The following is a 19,695-nucleotide window of genomic DNA, read 5'->3' on the forward strand; positions in this document are numbered from 1 at the left end:
AATCACAGCAGGTGGGAAGAGAAGGTGAAATAGAGAGGCGTTTTTTTCTAAATCGAGCCATCTGTAACGGCAGCTCTCTCTCCAAGAAAAAGAAGAGTTTCTGTGGAAGTTAAACACTGTGATGTTAGACACTGTTCATTCACAAATGTTGACGAGAAATTGAAATACAATCACATTTTATAGCAGAAACCCTAAAAAACACATTGTGAACCATCCAGAGTTGTGTCAAATATGTCCTGCCAATTCGTCCTGCTTTTTTTTTTTTTTTGCCTCTCTAGGCTCTACCCTAGAGAGGACAAAAAACCCTCTCAAATAACAGTTGTGTGGTTAAAGCTGCAGTATGTGAATTTTATAAGCAATGCAATATAAACAAAGGAGGCAGGGAATCTCTTATTTTTCATTGATTATCTGTATAACATTATACTGAAATTATGACAGTTTCAACAAATGCGTGAAAAATATCTTGTATATAAAAGCTGCAAACTGCATTTTATAATTCAAATAGAAGCAGTTTTTACCCGCCAAACTACACAAATGTGAAAAGATGTTGGATTTTATCAATATATTCTGGCTCAAAAGTTCATGATTGTGAAATGGCCCAAACTGAAAACAAGTTTGACATACCTGCATTAAAAGGAACAAAAGCCCAAAAGCTTAAGGGCGAGTTTACACTACAGCTGTGAGAGACAGTTTTATCAGAGTCAGCACCCAGACCAATAATGCCTGAGCATAAAGTTTGTGAGCATAAAGTTGCTGGAGTAAGAAAACAGGACTCGGCATCCCCACTCTTTTGAATTTTACACCCTTAAAGTCATACATACTATAAAAGCTTATCACTTGTTTGACAAGACTTTTATAGGCTTAAAAATGAAAAAAAAAAAAAAATTAATTCACTGAAAATATATTATTGTATAATCTTAAGTCCTAGATTAAGTTACAACCTTGCATCAAACATGGCCTGGCTCACGCCCTGTGGCACAGGCACATTTACAAGGCAGACTGTCTGCAACCCAGCAGAGTGGAGCCACCCAACTTTCTACATATTAACAAAGTTAAAGCCCAATTAAGTTTGCAATGAATGCTGAAGGTGACAGACGGTTACAGTGTAATATGTCCATTAATCCCTCGCCGACAATGAGTCACTCGTGTGTGATTTGGAGGAGCTTTAGCATATTTCTCCAGTTAGTTTTGCTTTCAATAAATACACAACTGTTTATGCACAGTAAAAGTATGGAAAATGTTTTGGGCTGTGTCATGGTTTGAAGTGTCACATATAGAGGATCAATATCAAAGCAGGACCCGGCTCTGCAGACAGAAAAATAGGTCTCAAATTAACACAAACTGCAAATCTGTGTCTGTTGCATTTTTGATGAAACCATTTGTTTTTCATTCAGCAAAGAATCCAGAAACTTTACTCAAGTAAAAGTGACGATACTTCAAGTTCATATTAATAATACTAAAGTGATGGTAAAAAGTATTATGCAGTAAAACTACTCCTGAAACACTTAAAAAGAATGTTACTCAGGGTATTCGATATCTTATTTCCGAATAAATATTTTTTCAAGCGTTGCCGTCTTTGCGTCACAGTCAATGATTTATTTTCATTACATTTCAGTCAACGACTCACTCATAAGACACCAGGACAGATTCGTTGTGCTGCACTTCGTTTTATGCCAACAGCATGCTGTCAGGAATACCACTGCATTTAAACTTACTATACCGTAGAAGAACCTGTAAGGTGGATGCCAATCACACACAAATACATAATGAGGGTCTCAATAGCAGAGTGGTACGTGTCTCTGTCTGGATTCTTACTCTTTGGATCGAAAGAGTTTTGTTTAAGCTTATAATTCCTGCCTGGTCACACAAGCCATACATTCTAACCACAACACTGCTTTCACCTGTGAACCCAGCTTAACCTTTTACAAATCAGCTGATGTGGGCCTGTGACTTGGTGAGTCAGGACCATAGCAGATATGGTCTGACTTTGGTCCTTTTCCAAAACACAGAGAGAAGGCAAAAAGGTTCCCTAATAATATGTTGAAGTATATTATGAAAGAGCTATTGCCTTATTAACTCACATTCAGCCTTTTGTATTTGCAATCACTACTTTTGACTTTTCTTTGTGGTTTGAATTGATGCCCAAGTTGGTTTTCTGACCTTAAAATCATCAATCGTTTGCAATTTTTCCGACACTGTTGAAGAATGTCTCATCCTCGCTTTAATTCCTTCATAAAGGAAAGTTCATATCTTGAACTTGAACTGGAAATAAATATGACTGTAATGAGCTGCAAACCAGAACTCAATTGAGAATAAAAGTTGTAAAATATACCTTTACTATTAAAAGGATCTCTTCAAAAGAAAAAAAAAAACGTTTTTGGCCCTTGCTCTTCAATAGTCTATGTGAACTTTAAATAAAGCACCTTCACACACACAAGAAAGATCTAGCAGCAAGTTTATAGTCAATTATTCACACCAGCAGAAGGGAAATGTGACAACCTTCAGAAAAAAAGAAAGATGGTTTCAATATAAAATAAAAGCATAACTACATCTGTTCTCTAGTGATTGATATTTCTCGTTTTTCTTCTTAAGACATCCCTGTCGGGAATCGCTGAAGCCACATGTATATTCCTTTAAAAAGGCATACATATATATATATATATATATATATACATTTTGAATAACAGACATTTAGCATGAATGTGACAGCTTTTCAAAGGCCAAGAAAAAGAGAGGTTGTTTCTTGACATTTATTGCGTTTAACCCAAGAACAAACTGTGACAGAAATACCCTTCAGTCAACGTTTTGAGAAGCAACATTGCAGCGAGCACTATAAGTGCTTCTACAAAATATATGATTTATAACAGTTTAAGAGAAGGGCAGCAGGAAAAGAAGAGACAGAAAAGGTTGAGAGTGGCATCGATGTAAAGGTGTCATTCAGACTCTTGATCTATACCTTTCAAACTCCTCCTCTTTCTGCTTCTCTTTCGAAACACATCAGCCACAATTACACCTCTTCTTGCCGTCACCATCACCATCCGTCCAGGCTTCCTCCTTTTACTTTATTTTGCATGTGCTGTTAGCCTCAGGCACACAGCGTCCTTTTCATTCCCAATTTCTCCTTTACATTGCCTTTATGAGATCCGCTTTTTCCTCCCTCCCCTTCCTCCGCTCGCGTTCTCTCCGTCTTTTGCTCTAAATTAAATGACAATGCAGCAGTGCTAACTGCTGACTTTGGCTGTTGCACAATTTTGTTATTAATGCCTATTCGTTTAAGTCACTAGCAATAGCATAATGGTGATATTACTCTGCATGATAGCCACATTCAGTCAGGCTTTTGGACCCACTCGCCCACTCACCCAACCATCCCCCCTCTCCTCTCCTCCAGCTCCTCACATCAAATGAACTAAAACAAAGTCTGTAGTGAAAAATCTCCACAGTCATAAGAAATTATTTCCCACATAACTACTGAATTAAATATGCTTTGCATGTGGAACACATACATCCATTTGTGCACAAACAAAAATATAGACACACGCATGCAGGAATGTCTACACGTCGACTACTTAAGCTGACAGGTGAGAGGCTTTGTCCAAGATGCCTTTATTGTGGTAATAAATCTGTCCATTCTATTTTCCTCTTGACAGACAACATGAAGGCAGGGACCTCAGGCCTGCACTTCAATCAAGGAAAGAGACAATGCTATTCATAAATGTACAAACCAGACAATAAGATGCTTGGGTGAGCTTCTCTGTAGGATTAATCTACAAAATAGCACAGAATACCATACCGCCCTGCAGATGTGTGCAGGGAGCAAAAAGAAACAAATATTGTTCACTGCAACTAAGATTAAAAAATAACGTTGCAGTTAATTTATTTGTAGATAGCGAGACATATTATGTGAAAGAAAGACCAATTCAAGTTTACACTCACAGTTAAGCACAGGCCAATAGAATTATCTAAATTATTTATTTATCTTTATGACTAAGGAAGGAAACCAAAGTGTCAGGAAATATTCAACTACAGAATATTCAAAGGCCAGGTTTGGGATTCGAACCCCAGATCTTCAAGCAGTGATGTGACTGCTCACAACATTGCACTGCCATGTAAATTAACGGTGCAGAATATAATGCCTTTTAACTGCTGCTTCAACAAATCAAAGGTAAAGTTAGAAATATTCCAGTCTGATCACATATCCTCTGATATCAGTTACCTTTTACAAGTTTGCATCTGGTGTATTGATGTGTAATTTCATTGAAAAAAGAAACTCAAAATTCTTGAAAGTATCCATACAGCAAGGGAAAAACAAATCTAGCACAAGAGTCTAAACTTCGTAGTGCATCTATCTGAAAATATTTCACACTGGTCACAGTTTATAAAGTCTAGTATGGTAAAAGTGTTTAGATAAAATGAGAAACAGTACAGACATGCACAGAAAATGGCCCATAAAAATACAGTAGATAATAGGCTGTGGAATAAAGAGGCATCAGAGAAACTGCCTGTAAAAATATAAATTCAGTTGCAATATAGACAGTGTTTTTACAGTTACTTTAGCCAGATGCAGAAAAAATTAGCATGAACGAATAGTCACTTTACTGGATTTAATTAAAGAAGATAATAACACGTAGCCTTTTCCCATTTTACTTGTATCCATGTGTCTTTGTGAATTTTTGATCCCCTTATAATAGTTTTAGCCTAATTAGGTGCACTGATACATTTTTGTGTTGAGGTTAGCCAGAACAAGTTTTAATTAGTGAACCTGACGATCCCTCTTTCTCTATTAATTTACTACGGAGTACCTGATGCATATGCAGCAACTGTAAAAGCAATTAAACTCCAAATTATCTGTGGAAATGAAGTCATGATGAGAGCGATTCCATTTTTAGTTTTTTATTTAGAGGGGGGGAAAATATTCTCGCAGAAAGGCGGTTAAGAGGTAAGCATGCAAAATCTCTCTCGCCCAGTTCGTCACATGATAGAAAAACAGAAGCTGATATTGGAGTTAAATTAACAGGTAGTTCACTATATGAAGAAACTTTTTAATGCTTCACCTTAAAGGATTCTGATACGCATTTCTGCTCTTAAGAGTATGTCTGTGTAAAGGAGTAGAGGCCGGGGAAAACTGGTGTAGTAATGTAGAAATACTGTATGTCCAACGCTGCACAAAATGGCTTGTCAGACACTTTATTCCATCAAACTACATGTAGACTGTAAGACTAAATGAAGAATAAATGGGGTCAAGGAAAGGCCAAGCTTGCCCCAGAGGCCAACTTGCCATGAGCTGAACACCGCTGACCTAGATTAATACCAACCACAGCAGCACCAGGACTATTAAACACACCCCAGTTTCCTGTATCCTGCCTCTCTGTCTGTGTGTGAAATGATTCCATCTGTCAGTCTCAGCTGGGCTGTGAGAACACCGCTGAACGCTGCTGCCCACGCCTACACACGCGCACACACACGCATCTACAGACAAACACCAAAACACAGACATGTTGGCGGGGAACCGGGGCCAAGGTGGGTTTCTGGCTGCAACCTGACTCCAGGGAGGAGCGGGGAGTCTTTCATCCCTTCAGCAATGACCACTAAACAGTGAAGAGCATTTTTATGTCGGACATTTATTTGCTTTCACGGACTGCACACTTAGTCTCTTTTCACTTTAACCTCTGAGGGGTTGTGTTGCTGTGTTTTCAGCCTCCTTGTTGAATTAATAGCTCGCTTATAATAAGCTCATTTATCACAGCGTGCACACGTCTGTCGTCTCTGTCATCTCTGCCTCTGTGCAGACACTTGCATTTTTGCATAATGTTTTATGAGTCCGTACACCCGATAGGTTTCATGCACCGGTATGCTTTTGACAACGCCAACTTGAATTTAATCATTAGCAAAACAGCAAACAGAGACAGTCAGCACACCTCATTTTTAAGCTAGCACACAAAAGCGCAACGTAGGAAATGTTCAAGATAAAAAAGAATAAACAGATAAAGAGAAACGGCATAGTCAGGGAAAAATAGAAAAAATACAGTTAAAATATAAAAACACAAAAATTAATCATGAAATGTGGTCAGACTTAAAATATGGAGTCTGCCAAAAACAAAAAAAAACATCATTCACAGACTGCATTATTAAGTGCACCTGTTCAATTACATGTTGGAAAAAATAGTAATTCTGCCAATGAAATAGCAGAAGAATTTAGGCAACTAGAAATAATAAAGAAGACTTATTAAAGAACAAGCTGAGCATCAGAATGGTGGTTATTGCAGCAGAAGGGCTAGTCTAAGTACTTCAGAAAAAGCTAATCAACTAGAAGTCTACTGCACAACTATCTCACTGGTTTACTGAGAATGGATAGAGAAAGAGAAAATATGACCTCATATGACCTCCGCAGTGACTAGATTTCAATCCTGTAGAGCTGGGGCCTCAAACTCCAAACTCCTGCAACTTTTCACTGGTCCAGCACACCTGGACCAAATGGGTTCAATACCTCGTCTGCATGTAATTAAGTTCTGCAGAGTCCTACTAGTCACCTAATTACAGTACTTTAAAAGGTGCAGAACACCAGATTGACACCTGAGCTGTCTAGCATGTTAACGAGACCAATGAGTGTACATGCAGCAGCGTCCTTTCTAAAATAATCATTGCAAAAAGGGGGAGTAGCAACAAAATGTTACAAATGACAATTAAATAAAACTAAAACTAATTTCAATGAGGCAAAAGCAAATCTGAGTGACAATGCACTCCGTGTCTGTCAGAACAAATGAATAGATTCTTGGTATTTACTTTGGTGTCAGTAAGGTATTTTTGAATTTGAACTTGAAATAAAAGCTGCCCTCAAGCATAAAGTACGATTCCTGACGGATGGGTGAGCTCGCCTATCCTCTAATTACACAAACTTAATCACAGAGGCAATGCTGACTTGTCAAAAAAAATGTTTTTTTTTTTTTTTTTTAACGTACTTAATCTCTTCCATAAGCTCAAACTTATGTCTCAGCTGCGGTTTAAAGAGTAAAAAGCTGTTGAAACTTTAAAGCGCAGTGCCTTGAAACTGTATATGCTTGAAAACACCAGTAACACCTATATCAAGCCTCTCACTGAATCCTGAAGGGATAAATCTCAAAGGACTGAGGAGGAGCTGACTGTGTGTGGCTTCCTCTGGACTCTTTAAAACATTAACTCCCACTAAATCCCTCTTTTTTTTTTCATCTTGCATCTCAGGTGAAAATCAAGCACGACTTTGTGTGAACAAGCTAACGAAGAAAGAGGAAACCTCCTGCAGAGCTTCTCAGCTGCAGAGAATCAAAGAGTTACCCTCAGGCTCACCAAAGACTGGTAATATTCATAATGGAGATAGCTTAGGTGATAAAACTCAATCACACAGCACAGACAGTTACTCTGTCAACATTCCCATTACTGCAAAGAAAGGAGGAGATAATAAGCTCATTTTCAAAACAGATGAGCAATGGGAACCAGGAACAAAGCGTTCCCAGTTCAGCTCCAAGCAGGTAACTCATATTTGTGACATTTTGCAAGCTTCTGTTTGTGTTTTGCTGATGGAGCGACGCAGTTTACAGCCGCACTTGTATTCATTGCTCATTTAATTCAAAGAGGAGTGCAACCACTTGCTTTTTAACACCATGGTTTAGATTTCGAGTGATTCCATGGACATTTGCCAGGGTGTCCTGTTGTTTGGACTCATGCCAGTAATTATGTAAGCAAAAGTGCTGTTAGATGCATAAACGTGTGGTTTTTCAGCTGGTCTGGAGGGATAAGCCGACAAAATTACCAAGCCAATGGCTCATATCAACATAATCGCACTTATGGCACCAAATGAAGTCCTTGAACACCATTTATGCAAAGCTCAGTGTTTAAAAGTTAGAGATCCACTCGTTTAATCTGTACACTAGATCTTGAAAGAACAGAAAAGTGAAGAGCAGCAACTGATGAAGAAGATAGTAAAAGAAGTTATAGTTTAGAATGTTTTAGAACTGGTATGTTGATAGGATATCAACCAGCAATTACATGAAGGGTCTAATTGCTATCCAGATAAAGATTATTCTAATGATTATTATTATTTTCAACAAGAGACCGATAAATTGTATATTTGTTTTTAAAAAAAATCCTTTTACATTGGCGTATTGCCTTTGAGAGGATTCTGTATCATACGTGGAGACTCTATGATACATTAACCTGGAGATCCTAACGGTTCGTGACATGAGGTTTTTGAAATACCAGGACATTTCAAATAAAAACCCAGTTTTCTCTGCCAGATAACTGAAAATAGTTAATCATAGGGGTTAGCAGACGGTTTGCAATCTAAACCAAATGGTTTAATCAACACAGAAATACCATAAATAGTATGGGATTTTTATTCCCTACACCATAAACACACTGAAATTAAAAGTTGGAGTTTTTTATAATAGATGTTACAGCTACAGGAGATTAACTTATTTTCAGCCTTTTTTTCACATCTTTAACACTGGTGCCAGTAAGTGTGACAAGTGATGTGTTAAGGCCTGAAGTCGGAGTGCCATGGCTCAAAACGCCGTGTTTTCTGACAGTACTCGTCAACCTTGGAGACAATCTGTTGAACTTTATGCACATCATATCCATAGTGATAATAGACACCAGATGCTGGATTTTCAAGATTGGAATACATTTTCAAAGTTGTTGTTTTTTTCTTTTTTTTCCTTAAAGGTTTAATTGTTTTGTTTGAGATAATCTACTCCCTGGTGGAGTGTAGGAAAAGAAAATCTTCAACTCCACAAAATAAGTTATAATGAGTTCATGCATCTTCCTCCGCCATTAGAGGTAGCACTCAGACAGTGCGCATGCATACTAAAAGTGTGCATACTCCACCACACCAGATTGAAACATCCTATTAGCCAGCACACTCACAGAGCCATTAGCTTTTAAATATGCAAGAGCTGTGCTCCTTTCAAAATGCCATTTTTACTCCGCTTGCAGCAGAGTTCTTCAGTTGTCATAAACAACTCTCTCTCTCTCTTCCGTTTTTTTTTTTTTTTTTTAATTCAAGGACCTTTTCAAATGTCAGGGCCAATCAAACACAACACGACAGGTCTCTGGACAGAAAAAAGGAACACAGCTCAGAGGGCAGAGAAGAAAAGCAGACCTATTATGCATATTCATGCTGTCGGAAGGTTCACTGACTGCTGTCTCAGTAAATTGTAACCAGTGGCAAAACAGTTTTGTGGTAGGAGAACACAAGAGAAAAAAAAACATGCTTTTAACTCTTCTCCACCCTCACCATGTCTAAATGTCAATGTGACAGAACTGCGATGGCCAAAGCTTTGTGTGCCCATGAGTGACTCCCAAATCCCCCTATCTCCATCTCTCTTTCTTTTTTTTTCCTCCTCCCCTTTATCTCCGTCAGCAAATTCAAGCAGAAAAGTTTTCCCCGCGAATTTGGAGCTCAGCAGAATGGCAAACAAACAGCCGTCTCCTCGCCAGCCCGGGCCAACTTCAGCATTTTAGACATCTCTTTCAGTTCGCAGCTTCCCCAACATCAGCAGGATGGATTCTCCTGACACAAGTCTATGTCAGCTGGACTGGAACAGAGAGTCTGCTTAGACACAAAGGAACCTTTCCTCACTCCATGCCACCTCCCTCCAGTGTGTAGAGAGAGTGAGTAAAAGGTGGCAAGTATTAGAAGGGAATGGAAACCAACACAAACACGCTCACTTACAGCCTGTGTGTCTACATATATCATCTTAAGAAAACATCGGCAGGTCGGGAAAAAGAGAGAAGGATAGCAAACCCCGCTGTTCCAGTTTTCCTCACTCCTTCCCTGCCTGCCTCTCTTCATTTGTATCTGTCTCCTCACTTTGGCCACAGGAAAGCACAGTCATCCAGGAGGACATTATTAGCTGTCAGCATTAACAAACCGTGTAGCAGCAGCAGCGGCAGCAGAGTCAGTTTCATAACAATGTTTTGCCTCTGCTCCAGCGAGTGGAGCGAGCAGTTAGAGCGGCCTGCTGGATGCAGATGGTGCTTTGTATCTGCTAGTTTCTGCAAAAATGACAGTCACAAGCATGGGCACACGTGTGCTACTAGACACAGATGGAGAACATTTATCATTCCCTTTCTTGACTTATTTATGGTGGTGTGATTTAGAAGTTAAAAGACAGGTCTGTAAATCTCTGGTTACGGGGGAGTAAAGAAAAGGAGGTAAACTGGAAGAGATAAAGATGATGATGGTACACTGGAAATATGTATCACTCCACCTTACAGACTTTTTGCATTTTTCTTTCCAAAGATAACCAGTGTTATTTGCAGCTCTGAAATAACCTCTTCACTTATTAAGAAATAAAGAACCAACCGTTATGCGTTTGCATTGACTGGTTGCTTCTTTTATATATCTTTAGGTGTTTTGGACTGCTCTGCAGAATTGTTTTAATTGTTTTGAGTCAAACTGGAGGGTTTTCAGAATTATATAGCCCACTAACATTGTGTTGCATCATCACAATTACATTATATGTGTGGACTTTAACTAGGCCACCTTAAAAACTTAGTTTAGTATCATTTGAGCCTTTCAGAGAATGACTTCCTGGTGGTGTGTTCTGATGCATAACCTAAGTGTACTTAAACTTTAGGTCAGGATCTCATGGCCACACATTTTCCTTCAGAATTTGCAGGTAAAGAGCAAAACTTAAGGTTTCATGAATTATTGTTCTGCTCCTGAAGCAGCAAAGCAGTCCCAGATCATTACACTACCACCACCACTGATGTTTTTCTGTTTCTATGGTTAATGTGACTGGAAGCCCATCCTCTAAAATGCACATTTGTTTTGTTACTCCAAAAGTCTTGTACATCATCAAGATGTTTTAGGGAAATGTGAAATATGCCTTTGTGTTCTTTTTGGTCAGCAGTGGTCTGCCTACACAGTTTTTGCTGAGTCGCTTTCTCATAGATGAATTCTGAACACCGACCTTAACTGAGATAAGAGAGACCTGCGGTGCTTTAGATGTTGATCTGTTTTTTTTATGACCTTCTGGATTAGTCATAAATCTGCTCTTGGAGTAATTTTGCTCGGTCTAACACCTGTGGGCAGGTTTCCCACTATTCCCCCATTTGTAAGAACAAAAAATGGTTCCAACTATGGTTCACTGGGGGTCACAATGCTTCAGAAAGGAGTTTGCAACAGTTTCCAGCCTGACATATCTCAATCACTTTTTAAGCAGGTCTTGATTTTTACATCGGAACAATATGTGTCGCTTACACTTATTTTTTTGTGTTGTTGCCAATTCTGAATTATGCATTTAACTCACAGCTGAGCTGCTGTAGCAGCAGGAAAACAAACACATCGTGTTGCTCTGCTGTTTTTTGAAAGGTTTTTAATTGAGGCAATCAATGTCTATTGAGTTTTATCCACTTATTGGTGCCAAAAGTTATATGCAGCACCCTCAACACTTTGTGGTATGAAATAAGTAAAACGCCTTAAAGGGAATTGTTGTTCCATGGCAGTAAAACAATCTCTTTCAAAAATCCAACCTTCAATTTTAGAACTAAGTTTAAATGTTTAAAAATCCCCTCCAAGGATTTTATTTTATTATTATTATTTTCAAAATAACATATAACATCAATAATGATTCCTATGCAATAGAAATAACACCATTTCTTTTAAATGTTTTTTGGGGGGCTGATCAGGATGTCTTAAAATCAATAATTAGTCATTTCTGAGTTTTTGTTTTCCTGTTGTGCCAGAGAGAGATTTATTTCTCTTAGCTGCACTGCAAAATGGAAAAGACAAGCAAACATCATTTGCGAAAGGCAGATGGGTATTGTTCATGAAATGGCTAAATGTATAGTTGCTCAATACTTAAAAAATTTAAAATACTAAAAAACAAATTTAAACCTTAATTTTATTTACCCAACACACTCAGTAAGACGTTTGGTAAACATTTCCTGCAGCAAGGAGTTAGATTGTGGGATAATATTGACATTCCTCTTTAAGAGAAAAATTTTTTAAAAAACTCTCTGTAGCAACCATGCGATGCTGTTTGTATGCCAAGCAGGCTTTTGAGAGGCAAAGAAAACATCTTTCTGTTCGACCATTTCTAATGAAGACGCGCTGTCTCACTTGCAAAGCCAGTGTGAGTCGTGTGAGAGTGACTTTTATTCAGGAGTCTTTGAAATGCCTGAACAATTTAAAGTCAAATCTGATACCCCCAATCAGAAAATTGAAAAATAAATAAAAACTGGGTCTTCTAACAGGCTAACAATTATAAACATAAAGCCAAATGAAGAATGAAATCATTCCCAAGACACAAAATCAACCTGTAATTACCATCTCAGCCACCAAACCAGTACCACTTAGAGAACTTCTTTTCAACTTTGTGAAATTATGAACAGCACCAAGTGCATTGCCGTGCAGAATGAACAGTCTTATAGACAAAGGCAGTCTGAAGTAATAACAGCTGAGATGCTGAGAATAATAGCAGCAGCAATTTTGTTTAAAAACCCCCAATTATTTCAGAGTTTCTCCTCCCAAAAGTACTTTGAATGCATAATACGATATATTTGAAATATTGTCTCATCTTTCTGTATCCTGATTTTGACCTGTAGACACAGAGAGAGAGAGAGAGAGAGAGAGAGAGACAGAAAGAGAGAGATGTGTACAGAGTAAAGAGAACACAGCGTGTTCACTCTGCATTACCGGAGCATAAATGAGAATTTCCCTAAATTATATTCTCATTATTGTAAAAAAAAAAAAAAAAAAAACTCATGGCACCAGTGGAGCAACAGCATAGTGTTCTCTGTATTTATGATCATGGGAGTTTGCTCCCTCTGTCTGATGTGAAGCGTCACACTGTGCGCTGATTGTTCTGTTTTCCTAATGACTGTCTATTTCCCTCCACAGAACTTCTAATTACTCTCATGTGCGTTCATGGAGCCTTCCAGACATACATGTTGTGAGCTTGGGCAAGCAAAGGCTACAAGATGAGTCACAGTTTGGAGATCAAGTGTTTGCTGACAGACAAAGATAACAGGAGCAGATACAAAAAGTCGTTTTCAAATAATGACGATGACTTGTAGAAATAAAACAATCATTTGAACAGAACCTGTTGGCAACTTAACGTATTTTTATTTTTTCTCTTAAAGAGGAATGTCAATATTATCCCACAATCTAACTCCTTGCTGCAGGAAATGTTTACCAAACGTCTTACTGAGTGTGTTGGGTAAATAAAATTAAGGTTTAAATTTGTTTTTTAGTATTTTAAATTTTTTAAGTATTGAGCAACTATACATTTAGCCATTTCATGAACAATACCCATCTGCCTTTCGCAAATGATGTTTGCTTGTCTTTTCCATTTTGCAGTGCAGCTAAGAGAAATAAATCTCTCTCTGGCACAACAGGAAAACAAAAACTCAGAAATGACTAATTATTGATTTTAAGACATCCTGATCAGCCCCCCAAAAAACATTTAAAAGAAATGGTGTTATTTCTATTGCATAGGAATCATTATTGATGTTATATGTTATTTTGAAAATAATAATAATAAAATAAAATCCTTGGAGGGGATTTTTAAACATTTAAACTTAGTTCTAAAATTGAAGGTTGGATTTTTGAAAGAGATTGTTTTACTGCCATGGAACAACAATTCCCTTTAAGGCGTTTTACTTATTTCATACCACAAAGTGTTGAGGGTGCTGCATATAACTTTTGGCACCAATAAGTGGATAAAACTCAATAGACATTGATTGCCTCAATTAAAAACCTTTCAAAAAACAGCAGAGCAACACGATGTGTTTGTTTTCCTGCTGCTACAGCAGCTCAGCTGTGAGTTAAATGCATAATTCAGAATTGGCAACAACACAAACAAGCTTGTATGGGATTGTAATGTGGTAAGACAAAGCTACACGGCGAGAAACAGCCTCCAGAGTATGAAAAATTACTTGGCTGCACTTAAGAGCAAGCAACTGAGGAGTTATTCATTTCTTGCCACAGTATATATCATATCAGCCACGGCACACAACAAGCGAGCGTGCCCACACACACACACACACACACACACAAGCACACAGAGTGAGAATCTGAGCGACCAGTTTTCTTCAAAGAGCGAAGGGCAAACAGCTCTTATCGGTGAGGCGAATCAGACACCTGCTGCTGCTGCTGCTGTCTGCGGTGACACACATCCACTCTCAAAACTGTCCTTGACAACCACAAACACAGATACTCGGATGCATCAAAGACACAACAGGATAAGTTACAACAAGCCAAAAACAGGTGCACTACGACAGGACGCCAATTACACCAAACACAGAGGAACAGCTTTTTTTTAAGTATGTTATCTCAGGCTAAGCTACTAGCAGCTGCTTAAAGGTTTGTGGAACTATAGCTCTTCCCTGTAACAACTTTGAGGCACAGAGGCTTTAGTCTGCAAATTAAAGTATGCCATATCATTGAACCAATTTCTGCTTGTTTCAAGTGTCACAGCTATAAGGCTGTGGAGTGTTATTGAAATAATAAATATGCAATATATTGTGCACCCTCTAAAGACATTGTTCTTTGATGCACTTTTTTGAATATCTGTTTGTGAAACATGCTTTGATGGATAAACGGGGATAACTCTGCAATTCCTGTGCGCTGTTGATGTTGGTAAAATTCTCTCTAGCAAAAAATCTGAAGTGTTATACGGAAGTCTTACAACATCTTGAAATGCAGGTGCGTGAATTATTATTTGTCAATCCATCCATAAGCTTCATTGATGGAGAATATCTGTCATGAATTCATGGGGAACTTAAGATTTTAATTCGATATTAAAAAAAAATCAAAAATCTAAAACGAATTTAAAACTTTGGATATGTGAGGGTGGAAAAATGTGGAATTTTGACATGATTGTCATCAGAATCAGTAGGAAATATCTTAAAAATAAAAACTGAAAACTGACATCAACCAGCAAAGTCTGATTGATGTATCTCTAAAGAGGCTAATCACATTTAGAGTTGTTTTTTTTTTTTTAAGAAATAATGGTACAGATGTAAATACTTCAATAATTGAACAATTAGCAAACAGTGTTTCTGATAAAACTCAAAAAAAGACAACAAGAAGTACTCAAAAAAAAATCTGCAAGGAAAAGCATAAAATCAGAAGCCTTATTTCAACTCCCAAATCCTCGCTTCTTAGCTTCTGAAGGATATTAGACTTTTTTTCTGCCTTCTACAGATTGCACAGTGTAATTTCACACCCATTACCTCGGCTCCACAATGCATAGCACAATCACATCACATGACAGCAAAATCCTCTCAAACCAACCTATGGGAACTTTTACAAGCTGCTACCATTATAGGAATTCTCAGAAGAGCTCACAAGAGCTATTTCAGCAGCGTCCAAATTACTGTGTTAAATGGAGTATTAGGCTCTTAGAATATGATTAACCAATTGTAATTGCTTTTATGACTTCAAAACAGGCAGCAAACTCACAACCGAGAGTTTGGTTGTTTTGTTTTTTCTCTCTCTCTCCCTGATGCTAAAGCTTTGACGTTCATTTTATCCACATGACAGTAATTCAAGCGATATCCCGAGTGAAATCCAGGAACCTCTTCCTGCTTTGGTTGAGCAGCTGTCCGGCTCGCCCCGCACTCATTCAGCGTGGTGTAACACAGCGAAGATACGTGGCTAAACAAGCATGCCGAGCAGCAGATCAGCCATGTACAACGCTCATCCCTACAAGCACAAATCATGTTCATAATCACAGTACACTGAATCTACCAGTCACCAGGGAATATCTGTTGAGGCAAATGAGGCTCCTGGTTTCCAATACAAACACGAGCACATACACCACCGAGACATCTTGCACAAAGCAAAAGCTATCATAAATATTAAAGAACTGATTCTGCATTTCTTTTTAGCCCTTTCAGCCATAAACAAAAGGGGCCAAGAAGAAGCTGACACATATGCTGCTATGCCGCTTGAGGTGCGTGTGTTTTCTTCTTTAGAGTCAGCTTTCATATTTGAACACATGTGGGCCATGAACACAAAATGGGAAAGTTCAACTACCCCTCCCAACCACCTCCATCCCCCAAACCCCCAGCAGAGCTGCATGTGCTGTAGACTGAGAGAAACAAACCAAAAAAAATGCATATATACATCTGTTGCATATTTATTTATTTATTTTTGATTTAAGAAAACATTGACATGTAATCCCCAATCTACAATTCAAAGCAAACCTCTTGAGGTGATTAAATGTTTTAATAATGTAGCATCTGAAATGCAAACACTGCAATCCAGAGGGGACTGCAGGCCAAGGCCTGCACATCATTAGCACAAAGGGCCTTTTCTCTGCACACTAAAGTTCCCCTGCCTGTTGTGACAATGCCCAGGGGGGCAGAGCAGATGTCCGTTGCCAGCAGCACATCTGCATACAGCCTCTATCCCCACCCCTTCACTGGTCCAACAATGGAGCCGCCCCCCCTTCCTCCTCCACTTAAAGCTTTCTTCCACTACAGCCTCCAACTGCAGTAAAAAAAAAAAAAAGAAAGAAAGAAAGAAAAAAGGAAAGAAAAAAAGAAAGAAAATAAAAGAGTGAGACTGGCCTTTTGAGGAGCAGTACCCACTCTGCCTGTCAAAACAAGACAAGTCCAAAGTGGATTTGAAAATACACCAAACTTTTAAGCTTTCATAGTAGAAAGCCATACCAAGTCAACATTGTTTCAAATGATTTAAAAGTATCAATTAAATGATATCTTAATTGGATTTTATTTTGAAATATATATAGAGATATATATCTATATATATATGTTCTTAATTAATCCACTCATCTCAATACAGCCTGTTTCCAGCTCACTATGAAGAGCTTGTATCGCCTAATGTCTACTCCCACCCTCCCTCGTCCCTCCTTTGCTGATGGCGCAGGGACACATGGACAGCGATGCGAGGACACAAGCTTTTCTCCACTGAACACCCCGCCGGAGCACACACGGAAATATTTCACACCACCCATTTTCTTTCTTTCGTTCTTTCTTTCCTTCTTTCTTTGCAGCAATCCGGTATCCTACCTCGACTGGATGTTTAGCGAGAGTTCAAACGTCGGCTTTTAGGGCTTCCCAAAAATAGCATCGCAGGCTACGCATTTCAAATTCGCTTGTTATCTCGGATTAAGATAATGATCCACCTTTAGATGGCACGAAAAAAACTTAAATCCTGCACGCAACGGGACAATCTCCGGCGCTGCGAATCGGTGCCCGCTGTCGGGTTTTTTCTTAACCAGGGCAAGCAGCCTGGGCTCTCGGTGCGCCTGGTTATCCTGCTGTTTACTTATAAGCTTCATAAACACTCCTATTCTTTTCCTGCTGCCAGAATTGAGAGGTGTGCATCAGTTTGCTTTTCCCTTTTTTTCCCCTCTCGCTCTTCGAGTGAGGCGGAGCCTTTGCCCACTTCTCCCTCGTACACACACACACACCCACACACACACACGCAGCACAGATAAGAGAGTGTTCCTCCACTCTTGATGGAGATCGGACAGTGGGAAATTTCTAGAAAGTGCGATTTGTCATTGCGATATCAGCTTATTTTGCAATTTCAATTGGCCAATCGGATTAAAAATTTAGAAAATGTGGTCCAATAGAAATATTAAATTGAATATTGATTTAATACAGAAAATCTTGTACTCACCTGATTGATGTATAAATTTTTTTTTTGTTTTAGTATATTAACATAAATGAATGCAACACTCACTGTTACATACAGGTGCATGTGAGTAGATTAGAACATGGGGAAAAGTTTAAAACAGAGTGAATTAAGTTTGATTACTTGTTAACACAACTTAATGTATTTATGCACTAGTGGTTTGTGATATTGTGGTGCCAGTTGCACAGGGTGACATTTAAAAGTGGGGCCCATGACCACAAATTTTAAAAAAAGACTTCTCTATTAGTTGTGCCCTGAACAGGTGTTACAATGCTTTGCCGCATTAACGGTCATTGAGGAGTTCCCTGCTTGCTGTTGATAGGAAGAGTAGCCTACATTTTCCAGATTTCATTTTCTAATATTATTAGGTAAGAGTCGGTTTAGTGTAATGATGACTTCCCCCTGAATCAGTCAAATGACCCAAACAGTTTGCCATACCGAATCAAATGCAAGGAGTGGGCCGACGTATGGAGGGGCAAAAAAGCATTGAGGTGACTTTGAACTTTGTGTGGTTGTTGTTGTTGCCCAGTGGTGGTCCTTGCATACACAGCACCTGGGCAAATTGGGAAAAAGGTTACCTGGTCCAGTGAGCCTGGATAAGGTCAGGATTTTAGACATAAACAGTATAAAATCCTGGATTTATCCTTTCTTGTGTTAACAGTTCATGCTGTTGTTGGTAGTGAAATCATAGGAAACATTACCTTGAATCATTTGGGTCCCTTTGAGCAGAAATGCTACAGTGTAACTGACCATGTAAATATCTTAGTGACCTTGGCGTATCTATCTTCTGATTGTTACTTTAAGCAGGATGATGCTCCATTTTGAAATCTACAAAAATGAGCTAGTTTCAGTTTATTTTGAACAGCGGCTTTTTCTTCACCTCAATCATTGGAGAGACGTGTTCAGGTTAAAGTTATTATGAGACCTCTGACTTTCCTTCTTAAAGTTCTAACTGGTGGGAACCCTTCTGGTTATTTGTTAAAGCTGGAACTGAAAATGAAATGTATGTCATAAAACTGAAAACAGTCCAAGTCAGTTCATTATTATTATTATTATTATTATTATTATTATTATTATTATTATTACTATTATTGTTGTTGTTGTTGTCTGTTAATGTGTTGATATTTCAATGCCTTGTAATTTTACTCAAGTGTTATGTGTTACAAAAGGTTTAAGAACCACTGTTGTACAGCCTTCAGACAACCTTGAGGGAATATAATCCATGATCTCATATTCAAAGGAATTTCCCCAGGTTTCCTGAAGGTGACACTGTTAAAGTTTCATCTCATCTTCAGATAACCTGCAGGAAATGCGTTCCCACGGTTACAATGTAAAAACTTTGTGATTTATTGGGTTGTTATTATAAATAACACTTGTTATAATGTCTTTTACTTGTTTTTTTTTGGTTCTTTTTTACTGTGGTAGTGCCATAATGTCTAGTTATTTATTCTGAGAGCATAATAAAGATCAAACATCCATCATCAAGAAACTGTAGCTGCTTGTCAGTCAATGATTAAATCCTACTCCATACCTTCTACTCTTCTGAAGCCTTTTCCTCGCAGCAACAAAACTGTTATTGACTTATTAATTTTCACAGCAGTACAAGCCATACTCTGACACTTTGACACAAATAGCAATGCAACATATCTCATATATCTTTTTTTCTCTTTACCTAGACACAGGGTTCCTAGCACATTTGAGTTCTTACCGAAATTCAAACCTGAATGCATACATGCTACATAGTAAATGGCTTTGTATTTGTTTAGCGTTTTCTCAATTCCAGAGGACCCCAAAGCGCTTCACACTACACAGTCAATCATTGACCCATTCACATACACACACACACACACACACACACACACTGATGGTGGCAAGCTACTGGATTGTAGCTACAGCTGCCCTGGGGCAGTCTGACAGAAGCGATAAAGTGTATGATAAAGTGAATTTCTTGACAACACTCCAACTAAATTGCCCCAACTCTCCCTCTGCTTTCAGTCTTTTCAAATTTGGTTACTAATTGGAAACAACGTAAATAAGAAATAAAATAT

The 19,695-nt window shown here is 38.4% G+C and overlaps 1 protein-coding gene across 2 annotated transcripts in view; it reads right to left on the reverse strand.

Annotated features, from left to right (window-relative positions):
• Window positions 1-17,339, reverse strand: part of ctbp2a (C-terminal binding protein 2a) — a 70,110-nt gene extending 52,771 nt beyond the window's left edge. For both annotated transcript variants that reach the window (XM_028006406.1, XM_028006408.1), the window contains exon 1: window positions 17,017-17,339. The gene's annotated coding sequence lies outside the window, so the exon portion shown is untranslated. The remainder of the gene's footprint in view (window positions 1-17,016) is intronic.
• Between the last annotated feature and the right edge of the window lie 2,356 nt (window positions 17,340-19,695).

The sequence above is a fragment of the Xiphophorus couchianus genome, chromosome 22 (genome assembly GCF_001444195.1).
Source record: "Xiphophorus couchianus chromosome 22, X_couchianus-1.0, whole genome shotgun sequence".
In the NCBI taxonomy this organism is placed as follows: Eukaryota; Metazoa; Chordata; class Actinopteri; order Cyprinodontiformes; family Poeciliidae; genus Xiphophorus; species Xiphophorus couchianus.